Raw genomic sequence first — 14,213 nt, 5'->3', positions numbered from 1 at the left:
CAAGACTCTGGCCATGTTGCAAGAGCACTTTTACTGGCCCCATATGCGAAGAGATGTTGAACGCATGGTTGGTAGGTGTGCTACTTGCCACAAGGCAAAGTCTAAGACAAATCCATATGGCTTGTATACCCCATTACCTATTCCACACCATCCCTGGGTTGACTTGTCTATGGACTTTGTATTAGGATTGCCTAGATCACCAAGGGGTAACGACTCCATCTATGTTGTGGTTGATAGATTTTCTAAGATGGCGCATTTTATTCCTTGTCACAAAACTGACGATGCATCTCATGTTGCTACTTTATTTTTCAAAGAGATTGTCCGTCTGCATGGCATGCCTAGGACTATTGTTAGTGACAGGGATGTGAAGTTCCTAAGTTACTTTTGGAAGACCTTGTGGTCCAAACTTGGCACTAGGTTATTGTTTTCCACCACTAGTCATCCTCAAAGCGATGGACAAACTGAAGTTGTCAATCGCACTCTTGGCACTTTACTTCGGGCCTTGATTAAGAAGAATCTTAAGTCTTGGGAAGAGTGCTTACCTCATGTTGAATTTGCCTACAATCGCACTGTGCATAGTGCAACTCAATATTCTCCCTTTGAGATTGTTTATGGCTTCAACCCCCTCACCCCCCTTGATCTGGTGCCCTTACCTTCCTCTGAGCAAGCAAGCTTAGATGGGGAAAAGAAAGCTGGTTTTGTACGCAGGTTACATGAACCTGTGCGAGCAAACATCGAGAAGCGCACGCAGCAATACATCCACCAAGCCAACATGCACCGCCGCAAGATGATTTTTGAGCCTGGAGATTGGGTGTGGCTACACTTAAGAAAAGAGTGTTTCCCCAAGCAACGTCAAAGCAAATTGTCCCCAAGAGGTGATGGACCATTTCGGGTACTCCAACGGGTTAATGACAATGCCTACAAATTGGAGCTGCCTGGGGAATACAATGTCAGTGCAACCTTCAACGTTGGGGACCTCAGCCCATTCCTTGACGAGCAGGATCCAGATTTGAGGGCAAATCCTTCTCAAGAGGAGGGGACTGATGTGTGCACGAGCCTCGGCCCACGCAATGACCCAGTCCGAGTCCCACTGGGCCCAGTCACACGTTCACGGGCCAAGCTGTTCAAAGAATCACTCCAAGCCCTGGTGAGAGTCGTCCAAGACCATCATGGAGTTCACAAGGATATTGAGGGCTTAGAGAAAGACCACTGGGCCAATTACACCTTGATCCAAGCCCATGACGACTCAAGTGGGTTTCCAAGAGATTCGGCCGAGTAGGGCCTTAGCCTTTGACACTTATTGGAGTATCTTACTTAGTAGAATGGACCGGCCCACCTTACACTAAGATGGCCGACCACTTAGGGTTTCTTTATTGTTTTCCTTAGCCTATAAATAGGCTGGCATTGTAAGGTTAAGAACTAGCTTTTGGTTAATATAATTCTTAGTGCATTCGTTTTCTTTCATAAAGAATTCGTGCCTTTTCACTTGCTTGGCAAGGGTTATTGAGCAATCTCGCGTCCTGTCCTTGATTGTTCATCCGACCTATTCCCCTGGAGTATTCACCTTCATCGGAGTGTCGTCTACCACCTCCAATCGAATCGAGTTGTCCGTTTGAGTAAAGGTTCCGCAAACCAAGCGTAGGACATCCCCGCTAGATCCTTGGGCAAACGTGCTACGTGTCTCGACCGTGGATCGAGGAACGTATCATCTAGCCTATAAAAGGGCTTGCATTATAAGGGTTTTGGACACAAGTTGGATCAATAAATTTTGGTTAATTTCGATTCTTCTTGTTAAGAGAGAGTCGAGCCTTTTTACTTGCCTTTGCAAGGGTTGTGAGCAATCTTGAGTCTCGTCCTTGATTGTTCTACCGACGTATCTATTAGAGTAATCACCACTGTGGAGTCGTCGTTCTACCTCCTATAATCAAATCGTGTCGTCCGTTTGATTCTAGGTTCCGGAATCCAAGCGTTGAACCACCTCGTTAATACTTGAGCAAACGTGCTATGTGTCTCGTAACGAGTTGATCAAGGACCGTATCAGTGATGTGTGCATGGATCATGGCCCACGAAATGATCCGGTCTGAGTTCCATTGAGCCTAATCACACATGCACGAGCCAAGCTCTTAAAGAAATCCCTCCAAAGCCTTGTTCAAATGGTCCAAGACCAACATGGAATCCATGGGGATATTGAAGGCCTAGAAGGAGACAAGCAAAACATCTACACTATGATCCAAGCCCATGGAGAGTCAAGCGGGCCTCCAAGTGATTGGGCCGAGTTGGGTCTTTATGCCTTAATGTTGCTTAGGGTTAGATTAACTGCGTAATAGAAACATGGGTCGGCCAATCTAGACACCAAGATGGCCGACTGCTCCTTTAGGGTTTTAGAAACCTTTAGCCTATAAAAGGGCTTGCTTTGCAAGGGTTTTGGACACAAGTTGGATCAATACAATTTGATTAATGTCGATTCTTCTTGTTAAGAGATATTCGAGCATTTTCACTTGCTTTGGCAAGGGTTGTAAGCAATATTGCGTCTCGTCCTAGATTGTTCTACCGACCTATCCATTCGAGTAATTGTGACGACCCCACCTCCCCCTAAGGCGTACCAGAGGGTTTAGCGGACCGCCTGCCCAGCTCTCGCCAGGACTCACTCACTAAAATCATGTGCACACACCCCAAGCACCATTAATAATATCCGCAATCCCAGCTTATAATTTACATTGATAGAAACCAAAGTACAAAGTCTTGATATACTTAAACTAGTTCAAAATATATACAATCCAAGTACAAATGTTCCATTCGAGGAATAGCGCGAGTACAAAACCAAAATTCAAAACACAGTCTAAAGTAACTAGACTACGCTAGCCTTTACATCTCTTATGCCTCGCTCGTACCCCCTGTAAGGAGAACAAATAACGTGGTATGAGCTAAAAGCCCAGTGAGGTTCCAAATAGCAAATTGACCATTATTTATAAATACAAGTTTTCGATTTAGCAAGGTAACGAGCATGAAGAGTTCATAAAAGTGAGCAATAACACTTCAAGTAGCAATCTCAAAATGAGCGAGTATAAAAATTTTCATAAGAAACAATCATCCAATAAACAATAATCATTTCAAGCATAAGGATACGGATAGCTCTCAGGAGCCAACTTCCATTCATCATCAGGAGCTTGATCACGTAGTAGTTGACACTCCGTCAACTTTCAAGTAAAGAAACCGATCCAGTAGAACACCACTTAAACGACTCTCCGTCCACCGTTCAACCCCCAGCTGGGCCCAAAATCCTCAAGAACACGGGTGGTAATACTCGAGAATACCGATTAGTCGAGGAGATATCACTCCACTCGACAATACAAGAGACCCAGGGTTCGTTACCCAATCGACCAAGCCCTTGCCGGCTCGACTAGAGTAACTCGCCACAGGGTTTCTGGAATTCCAGGAAGTGCGCGCATCATAAACAAGTATATCAAGTCAATTGCAACAATAAACAAGTATATCACGTAAGGGCAAGTGCGATAAAGTACACTCTTGCCCTAACAATTCACACATGTGGCATGTAATCATATTGGCACGTATCAAGTACAAGTATCAAGTTCAATTCAGTATTTGAAAGCACTCACCAAAAGATATAGTGCCCTTACTGGTCACTTTCAGGTTATATTCCGAGTTCGGAGTCCAAATCTGCGATAAAACTCAGTTTGAGAACTTTGAAACATGACTAGAGTTCGAAACTTAGACGTTTCGTTCAATAAAATCAAGAATTTGAAATTCACTCGGATAGTAGTCGTGAAACACTTGCTCACTTTTTTAAACGGTAAAACTTTGTAACATTTATACTTGAAAATGCCACGCGAGTCGAAAGTACAAGAGAAACATATTCCAAATAGTCATTATTTCATTTCTCAAGGGTACAAGCTCGGCCAAGTCCTTCCTTATATACCTCGGAACAAGAATACTCAAGTACCCTAGATGGTTCAAGCAGTAATCACTCTTAACCCTTACTCAAGTTGCAAGTAGTTCTCTAGTTTTCGAGCGTAAATTTGGGCAGCATGCCCTTTGTGTTTACCTAATTTTCCAGCCTTTTAGGCTTCATTGTTTTTCTCAAACACAACCCAACATTATACATCTCAGCCATTCATGTCAAGAGCCGTTCCATAGGCTCACAATATCATAATAATAAGATTCACAACAGTAGCAAGTACAGAAGTTCAATGTGGCACAAAACAGATTTGACGTACAAATGCGGAAATAACATATCCGAGGCTACGCTTATCGGATTGAGGTGTAACCTATGCCGTTTCGAAGCTAAGACACAGAGCTACAATGTTCATGAAGGTCACCTAGTCCAGTTTGTGAGGCCCCAGTTCGTTCTACGATGATATATTCATTAATTGGGCGGTAACGTTTGGTTTTGGGAGTATTTCGAAAACCCTAAGTAGGGATTAAGATTTAAACCCTAAGTTCCGGTTAAGATTGAAAACCCGTTTTCCTACATTTTCTTTATTAGAAAATTCCCAGATAATTTTTATTGAGTAAATAGAGTTTTTAGATGATTTTTCTAGTATTAGTTAGTTTTTGAGAAATTAAGAACGTATATCGGACGTGGGACCCACTAGTGCGAAAAGTTCGGAAAAATTCGGCCAATTAGGTTAAATTCCGGATACTGTGTAAAATTTATCGGGTGTTAAGAGATAAGTAGAGTGTGTGAAGTGAGTGATGTGAGAGAGAAAAGGAAGATAAGAATGCATTAATGAGTGTGACAAGTGTCACAATATGATTGGTTGGACTTTAAGAATTACTATTCACAATTTTGACTTTTTTGACCAAAGGTTAAATATCTCAAAAATCATTCAAAATTCACCATTTTTCTCTCCTTGGTGGCCGGCTCTCTAAGCTCAAAGAAGGGAGGAAATTTTCCATCTCTCAAGCTTCCATAAGCTTCAATCTTCCATAAACAAAAGCTTAGACTAGATTTCACTCCATAAAATCTTATCTTCTAGTGCTAGTAAGGGTTGTGGTGAAGTTTGTTTGAAGGTCTAAGGTGCCCAACATCTTCCTCTCTCTTGGTTCTTGGTAAGTGAAGCTTGAAACACCCTACTACACCTAATGATGCTTATGTTGTGCTTATTAGTGATAAGAGTGCTGAAATTTCTGGTTTTAATCTTGGTTTGAAGTGATTTGGTGAAGTTTTCCATTTTATGATGATTTTTCTGGTTTAATTGGATTATGATGGTGTGGTTGAATATGATGAATGGTAATAGCCTATAATGACTCTAGTGAGTGTGAAATGTGGATAAATGCAACCAATTTTGGATTTGGTGTGAAAATTGAAAAGTTAGGGTTCCTAAATCCCCAATTCTGTCCGGTTTTGGATCATAGGGCTAGAGGCAGAATTTGACTTTGCTCAAAACATGAAAGTTGTAGGTATTGATGTGTTTGAGGTGCCTAAAAAATTTCAGGTCATTTGGATTAATGTAGAATGAGATATGACGAAATTACTGTAGCTGTTCTGCTTTGGTCAGAATGCGAAAACTGCGTTGGTATTTGGCTATTTTGGCTGGAATTAGTTTGGATTTTGAAGTTGGTGTCTTCTGATGCAATGTAGCTGGATGTCTTATCTAACATATACCTTTGGAATTTCGGCATTTGGACTTGTATAGACTAAGTTATAGTCATTACAGTTTTATGTGATTTGCAAACCTGTTTTGGTAATTCTGGATTTGTATTTTGCATATTTGACCTAGTTGTGCTAGGATTTGGACTGAGTGGCCTTCTACATTGTTGTACCCCTGTTCCTTAGCTTCGAAACGGTGGGTCTTACACCCCCATCCGATAACCGTAGTGAATTTGGTGCCATTACCGCATATTGAGGTCAAATACGGTTTGTGATTCTAGTACGTTTTTGGAAAGTTTATGGCTGGAACTTTGGCTTCACATTTGACTGAGTTACAAGCTGTTTGGGCTTCTGACCAAAACACCAAACTTATAGCCCTATATCCGAGCTTTCTAACGCCCTTGGAATTTCATGAATCGGATTTATAAAACCTGAGATATAGCCGAACAAACAAGGCCTGCCCGTGAAAATGACCAGAAATCTGTTTTGGTCCTGATGACCAATTTCCGTTCCGAATTTGGATTGCCGACCTTCATGAAAGTTGTTCCATTTGGAATGAACTATCTAACTGCCAATTTTCAGCTCTTTTGACCATGCGTAGCATAGAAAACAGTTCGTACTCAAAACTGACCATTTGTGCATTGGCCAGATTTCGTAAGTGATTGTGTTTGGTTCATTTGGGACTAAAGCCTCCAGTTTCAGTTCTGGATGTCTTCATAACAGTTGTTGTTCATCCTTTAAGCTTCGATTTGGCATCTCATCCGCCTTAATCCGATATTCGTAGCTCAACTTATGGGTGAACTAGAAATGAGTATCAAATCTGCCGTTTGCCGTTTCCGCACGCGTGCGTGTGCCCTTTCCGTACTTGCGTGTGCCGATGTTGCTGTTTTATTTGTTTTGGGCACGTTAGTGGCCGTTTATGACATCATGTGATGCAATCTTCTATTTCAGATCGTGGTGAGCTAGGCGGAGCTGGTGGGCCCTACTAGCGAACACGCACGAAGTGATTTTCACGTTTGTACTACTTTTGTACTTTGTGTAAGTATTCAGGCCGGTTTGGTGTGTTTTCTTTGCTATGTGTTTGAGATATGTGAAAAGGGCACTTAGGCGAGGGTGTACTTTATCGCACTCGACCTAAACCCTAATTTGAATGTATAATTGTACTTGGCATATGTATATGAACCTTTTGGAACCAAAACCCTTGAGCTTGTGGCTCGGGGCGACTTTCGAATAAAGTTTGTGAAGTTTGCAAAGTTTGTGATTTTGAATAATTTTGTGAAATTTGTGAGTTTGGGGCGAACTCTTGACCTGGTTGGACTATTCGAGCCGGTTAGGGCTTGGTCGAAGGCAGTCCAACTTAGTCTGAGGTCACCAAGTTTGTAGGTTCATTTTATGAACCAATTTTGTGAATCCGGTTCACCGAGAAGGTGACCAAGTTTGTGACCCGAGCTTGTGACTCAAGCTCAAGTTTGTGATTTCGTTCGCCCGGGCAAGTTTGTGAGGTGACTGGCCAGTGAGGGTGATAAGGTGTCGGTGGGTGTACAAGTGAAGTTCTACGGACTATTATTTGCAGTCGACGGAGTGTCGGCAGGAGATCACGCATGGCACATGAGTTGGCTTTGGAGCCACCTGTATCCTTATTATGTGATGTTACTTTTCTGCTTTTGCTTTACTCTTATTGTGTAACTGTTACGTGAAATTTATGCTTTCGCCCCTGTTTACTTACTAAGCATATAGCTTACCCCATTCCTTTTGTTTTCCTTAGCAGGGGCCGACGCGGGGACTTTTGGCTCGTATACTAGTATAGTTAGGTTGTTTGTAATAGTGAGACATCTAGCATGTTTGTTTTTGTTTTGGTGGTTTGACTCGATACTTTTGGAGAATGTAATTATAACTCTTTTGGGATTGTATATATTGTTTTTAGTGCTCTTTCGAACTTTAAGTTTTGAGCCCTGGCGCGAGCTAGGCAGGCGGCCCGCCGATACCCTTGGGTTCGCCCTTGGGAGAAGTGGGGTCGTCACACAGTTTCTAATGTAAATTGGTCAAATTCTCCAATTACCAAACCAGAAATCAATTCACCGGCTGTTTAAATGCAGAACACTGTAATGGACATAACTCAGTGTACACAAGTCCGAATCAGGTGTTCTTAGAGGAATTTTAAAGCTACTTCAGAGCACTACAACTTTCATGTTTTGGTCCAGAGCTAAATCAGAATGGATCCTGGTCAAAAATCGTGATAAACTGGACTGAACTGAAGAAACGGACTACTGGGAAATTCTTAAAGCAGTAGGGGTATTTTGGACTTTTCACGTTCTGCGTTGCTCCGATTGAGCTGAAATTTTGTAGGCACCTATAAAACACCATTCTCTACAACTTTCCTTCTTTGATCAAAGGCCAATTCGGCCTCTAACATACAGATACAATTTCGGACAGAATGCTTGGGAAATTTTCCAGAAATCTGGAATTTTTAGCTCTAAGTGTAGTTTCCTCAAATTTCTGGTTCCAATCACCACTAAACAACCTTATATAACTTTAATTGCAACATTCATGCATCATACATCAACTTGAGCAGAAAATCAGGAACCCTAGTTCATCAAATAAATTGGGAAAAACTACTAAAACATGCTCATCATCCATAATCTCACCATAAAATCAAGTTACTAGGCTTAATATAACAAGATTAGAAGTAAAACTTGGAGAGATAAACTCTCTTACCTTGAATAAAAGTCACCAAGAGTAGCACAAGCTCTCCCCTTCAAGAATCACACCACAACTCACTAGCTAGTCACTCAAGAACAAGTTTAATCGGTTTATTTTGTTTGATTTCTCCCTAAGTTGTTGGATTGAAGATGAAATGAAGGAGTTTTTTTTTCTTCTTGTTGTTCCTCCCCTCTCTCTCTCTCGGTTCTTATGCAGAAATATGGAGGAAGATGAGGCTTGGTTTGTCTTATATGGAAGTAAGAGGTTAAGGGTAATTGTGTCCACAATTTTTGGCCAACACTTGGCCTATTCTTGTCCACAAAATTTTTCTCTTTCTTTCCTTGTATTTGAGCCACAATTTCGGTCAAGCTATAATCATGAGGGGGAAGATATTTTGTTCAAGTTCAATAAATTTGTTTGGTAAGCAAAAATGGTGGTCAAGCGGTGCGTTCAATCGGTAATGCGCAGGACCCGCCGGTTCGCGCCGTTTTTCTTAAAAACACCCGTACTAGAGTTTTTACTTTCCATTCACTAACCTTACCTCATTGCTGCTACTCACATATTATTTCTCACTTAAAAGTCACTTTTAATCATCAAATTGATCCTTGGCCAGTACCGAAAATTCATCCGGCGGAAAAATCACAAAACCCTAATTTTGCTCAAATCTTGAAACCGAAGTGTAAAACCTTATTTTCTAGGTTTATTTACTCTTATAGTTGAACAATTGGATAGTAGAACTTTAATAAATAATAATTTTCAAATAAAAGGAAATTTTTAAGAAAACGTGAGGAATTTTCCAATTCCCGTAATTAAAATTAGGGTTTCAATTAAAATATGAGAGATTTAGGAAAACCGGTTAGTCACAAGTAAACTAGGGTTTTTGGCTACCATATTAGGGTTTCTAGTCTTTTTTTTAAAACAAAATTAGGTTTTAAATCAAACCCAAAGAAATACACTTTAATATTTTCTTCACAAACAACCTCCTAATATTCGGGATGTTACAACCTCCCCTCCTTAAAAGAATTTCGTCCTTGAAATTCATACATGCACTTCGAATAACGTAGGGTATTTCCCTTATATATTCATTTCCGGCTCCCAGGTCTCACTATAGCCAAAACTTAGGGAAACAATAGAAATCACGAATCGTACCTTCTACTATCTCTGTTGGTTCAGGTACTGCCTGTTGGTTCAAGGCATACGCTCTAGCTGGCACTCTTGGCTTAGTCCCTCCTACACTTGCTTGTTCAGGGTTTAGGCGTGATCTACGGGGACAGGTTGCAAGCTGGTGTTCGGTGCTACCACACCATAAACATTTTCCCGCCTTTCGCCAACAATCACTCTCCACGTGATTGGCCTTCCCACAGTACCCGCAAGGTAGTTGAGGGGTTGAGGTCTGACCTCCTTGTGAGGCACCTCTTGCTTGACCCCAGCCACGCGAAGCTCCTCTTGGAGTACTTTCCTTAGACGTCCTTGAAATTTTCTCACTACCATCTTCTCGACCTATCTTAGAAGGTGGCATATCTAAATCACGTTGTCCTTGCCTTTGACTTCCACCAGGCGCACCTCTCCTTTTTGCATGGAATGCTCTCACTTGTGCCCTAGCAGTCTCTATCCTCAACGCTTTCTCCAGAACCTCTGTGAATGTATTAATTTGGACCGCCGCTAAGGCTTCTTGTAATTCCACATTTAACCCTTGTATAAACCTTCGTACTTTCCTTGGTTCCGTGGCAATCAATTCGGGAGCGAATTTAGACAATTTGGTAAACTGGGTCTCATACTCAGTTACACTCATCAGCCCCTGACGGAGTTTAATGAATTCGTCCTCTCTCTTCTCCTGGACGATGGGTGGAAGGTATTTTTCGTTGAAGTCCCGTACAAAGTTTAGCCAAGTCCAGGCAGTTCCCTCTCTCTCCCACTTGGCCCTCACTACATTCCACCAAGCCCTAGCTGGCCCCTCAAACTGAAATACAGCAAATTGGACTTGTCTCTCCTCAGTATAGTTTAGGGCAGCAAAGATATTTATCATGGCCTCCAGCCATTTCTCAGCCTCATACGGGTCTGGCCCTCCTAAAAACTTGGGTGGGGAGAACTTCTGGAATCTCTCCAAGGCTCTATCTTGCCCCGAATCAGGGTCTCTAGGTTGATTTACAGAACCTTGACCCTGTTGCTCCACCAACCGAGTCAAAATATTAGTCATCTGTTGGATGGCAGTGGCCACCTGATCTCCCCCGGCAGTCTGGGGTTCAGGTTGCTGCTCAACCGCTGCCTCCCTCTCCTCTCTCGGTTCTGGCACCGGTTCCTGTGCTTGTTCACCTTCACGGCCTCGCCTAGAACCGCGTTCTCGGTTAGTTTTCTTGGTTCGACTTCTTTTATCCTCCATGTTTCGCAGCTAACCCACTTTAACAATATAACCAACTAATTAATGATAGAATATAACTACTAAGTAACTATAGAAATATAAACAACATAAAACAGAATTTTGCAAGTCATAAACCCCTCTAAATCATAAAACAAGGCAATACAACACATTCGATCAAAACAAGTCACATAACTTATAGAGCATTAACCCTAGGTATCGCTCAGGCACTACACTTAATCAAGGCTCTAAACACGTGAATAAGAAGGATCCCAAATCCCATGAATATCTTCAATATTTTTCAAGTCCAGACTATTCGCATTCCCTGTGCCTTTGCTTTCGCAATCCAAACTTATCCCAATATTACGCGAGATCTTAACTTATCGTAAAGGTGTCACTCATTGGTATTCGGGGACAAGAATCCAAAAATATGATAATTCACCACTCAAGCTGGCCAGGCTCAAGAGCAAATCACCCGTATTAGAGATTCCTACCCAACATACATATCTAAGGTCCCCAACAATAGACAATTGTTCCATACTTAACAAGTCAATTCCCACAGTCCGAGAACCTTCTCCCGGCACGAGCTCAAAAGGAGCTCTGATACCATCTGTGACGACCCCACCTCCCCCTAAGGCGTACCAGAGGGTTTGGCGGACCGCCTGCCCAGCTCTCGCCAGGACTCACTCACTAAAATCATGTGCACACACCCCAAGCACCATTAATAATATCCGCAATCCCAGCTTATAATTTACATTGATAGAAACCAAAGTACAAAGTCTTGATATACTTAAACTAGTTCAAAATATATACAATCCAAGTACAAATGTTCCATTCGAGGAATAGCGCGAGTACAAAACCAAAATTCAAAACACAGTCTAAAGTAACTAGACTACGCTAGCCTTTACATCTCTTATGCCTCGCTCGTACCCCCTGTAAGGAGAACAAATAACGTGGTATGAGCTAAAAGCCCAGTGAGGTTCCAAATAGCAAATTGACCATTATTTATAAATACAAGTTTTCGATTTAGCAAGGTAACGAGCATGAAGAGTTCATAAAAGTGAGCAATAACACTTCAAGTAGCAATCTCAAAATGAGCGAGTATAAAAATTTTCATAAGAAACAATCATCCAATAAACAATAATCATTTCAAGCATAAGGATACGGATAGCTCTCAGGAGCCAACTTCCATTCATCATCAGGAGCTTGATCACGTAGTAGTTGACACTCCGTCAACTTTCAAGTAAAGAAACCGATCCAGTAGAACACCACTTAAACGACTCTCCGTCCACCGTTCAACCCCCAGCTGGGCCCAAAATCCTCAAGAACACGGGTGGTAATACTCGAGTATACCGATTAGTCGAGGAGATATCACTCCACTCGACAATACAAGAGACCCAGGGTTCGTTACCCAATCGACCAAGCCCTTGCCGGCTCGACTAGAGTAACTCGCCACAGGGTTTCTGGAATTCCAGGAAGTGCGCGCATCATAAACAAGTATATCAAGTCAATTGCAACAATAAACAAGTATATCACGTAAGGGCAAGTGCGATAAAGTACACTCTTGCCCTAACAATTCACGCATGTGGAATGTAATCATATTGGCACGTATCAAGTACAAGTATCAAGTTCAATTCAGTATTTGAAAGCACTCACCAAAAGATATAGTGCCTTTACTGGTCACTTTCAGGTTATATTCCGAGTTCGGAGTCCAAATCTGCGATAAAACTCAGTTTGAGAACTTTGAAACATGACTAGAGTTCGAAACTTAGACGTTTCGTTCAATAAAATCAAGAATTTGAAATTCACTCGGATAGTAGTCGTGAAACACTTGCTCACTTTTTTTAAACGGTAAAACTTTGTAACATTTATACTTGAAAATGCCACGCGAGTCGAAAGTACAAGAGAAACATATTCCAAATAGTCATTATTTCATTTCTCAAGGGTACAAGCTCGGCCAAGTCCTTCCTTATATACCTCGGAACAAGAATACTCAAGTACCCTAGATGGTTCAAGCAGTAATCACTCTTAACCCTTACTCAAGTTGCAAGTAGTTCTCTAGTTTTCGAGCGTAAATTTGGGCAGCATGCCCTTTGTGTTTACCTAATTTTCCAGCCTTTTAGGCTTCATTGTTTTTCTCAAACACAACCCAACATTATACATCTCAGCCATTCATGTCAAGAGCCGTTCCATAGGCTCACAATATCATAATAATAAGATTCACAACAGTAGCAAGTACAGAAGTTCAATGTGGCACAAAACAGATTTGACGTACAAATGCGGAAATAACATATCCGAGGCTACGCTTATCGGATTGAGATGTAACCTATGCCGTTTCGAAGCTAAGACACAGAGCTACAATGTTCATGAAGGTCACCTAGTCCAGTTTCTAATGTAAATTGGTCAAATTCTCCAATTACCAAACCAGAAATCAATTCACCGGCTGTTTAAATGCAGAACACTGTAATGGACATAACTCAGTGTACACAAGTCCGAATCAGGTGTTCTTAGAGGAATTTTAAAGCTACTTCAGAGCACTACAACTTTCATGTTTTGGTCCAGAGCTAAATCAGAATGGATCCTGGTCAAAAATCGTGATAAACTGGACTGAACTGAAGAAACGGACTACTGGGAAATTCTTAAAGCAGTAGGGGTATTTTGGACTTTTCACGTTCTGCGTTGCTCCGATTGAGCTGAAATTTTGTAGGAACCTATAAAACACCATTCTCTACAACTTTCCTTCTTTGATCAAAGGCCAATTCGGCCTCTAACATACAGATACAATTTCGGACAGAATGCTTGGGAAATTTTCCAGAAATCTGGAATTTTTAGCTCTAAGTGTAGTTTCCTCAAATTTCTGGTTCCAATCACCACTAAACAACCTTATATAACTTTAATTGCAACATTCATGCATCATACATCAACTTGAGCAGAAAATCAGGAACCCTAGTTCATCAAATAAATTGGGAAAAACTACTAAAACATGCTCATCATCCATAATCTCACCATAAAATCAAGTTACTAGGCTTAATATAACAAGATTAGAAGTAAAACTTGGAGAGATAAACTCTCTTACCTTGAATAAAAGTCACCAAGAGTAGCACAAGCTCTCCCCTTCAAGAATCACACCACAACTCACTAGCTAGTCACTCAAGAACAAGTTTAATCGGTTTATTTTGTTTGATTTCTCCCTAAGTTGTTGGATTGAAGATGAAATGAAGGAGTTTTTTTTTCTTCTTGTTGTTCCTCCCCTCTCTCTCTCTCGGTTCTTATGCAGAAATATGGAGGAAGATGAGGCTTGGTTTGTCTTATATGGAAGTAAGAGGTTAAGGGTAATTGTGTCCACAATTTTTGGCCAACACTTGGCCTATTCTTGTCCACAAAATTTTTCTCTTTCTTTCCTTGTATTTGAGCCACAATTTCGGTCAAGCTATAATCATGAGGGGGAAGATATTTTGTTCAAGTTCAATAAATTTGTTTGGTAAGCAAAAATGGTGGTCAAGCGGTGCGTTCAATCGGTAATGCGCGGGACCCGCCGGTTCGCGC

At 41.4% G+C, this 14,213-nt stretch overlaps 1 long non-coding RNA gene across 1 annotated transcript; it reads right to left on the bottom strand.

Annotated features, from left to right (window-relative positions):
• Positions 1–11,392: 11,392 nt before the first annotated feature.
• LOC140017015 (uncharacterized) lies at positions 11,393–13,918 on the bottom strand. Its single transcript, XR_011823308.1, has 3 exons — positions 13,744–13,918; positions 12,324–12,384; positions 11,393–11,600 (listed from the first exon to the last, which is right to left on the bottom strand). It is a non-coding gene; the product is annotated as an uncharacterized lncRNA (long non-coding RNA).
• Positions 13,919–14,213: the final 295 nt, after the last annotated feature.

This window comes from Coffea arabica, chromosome 11c (genome assembly GCF_036785885.1).
Source record: "Coffea arabica cultivar ET-39 chromosome 11c, Coffea Arabica ET-39 HiFi, whole genome shotgun sequence".
Taxonomy (NCBI): Eukaryota; Viridiplantae; Streptophyta; class Magnoliopsida; order Gentianales; family Rubiaceae; genus Coffea; species Coffea arabica.
The sequence above is the reverse complement of the archived record's forward strand: the minus strand, read 5'-3'. Positions and strand labels throughout refer to the sequence as shown.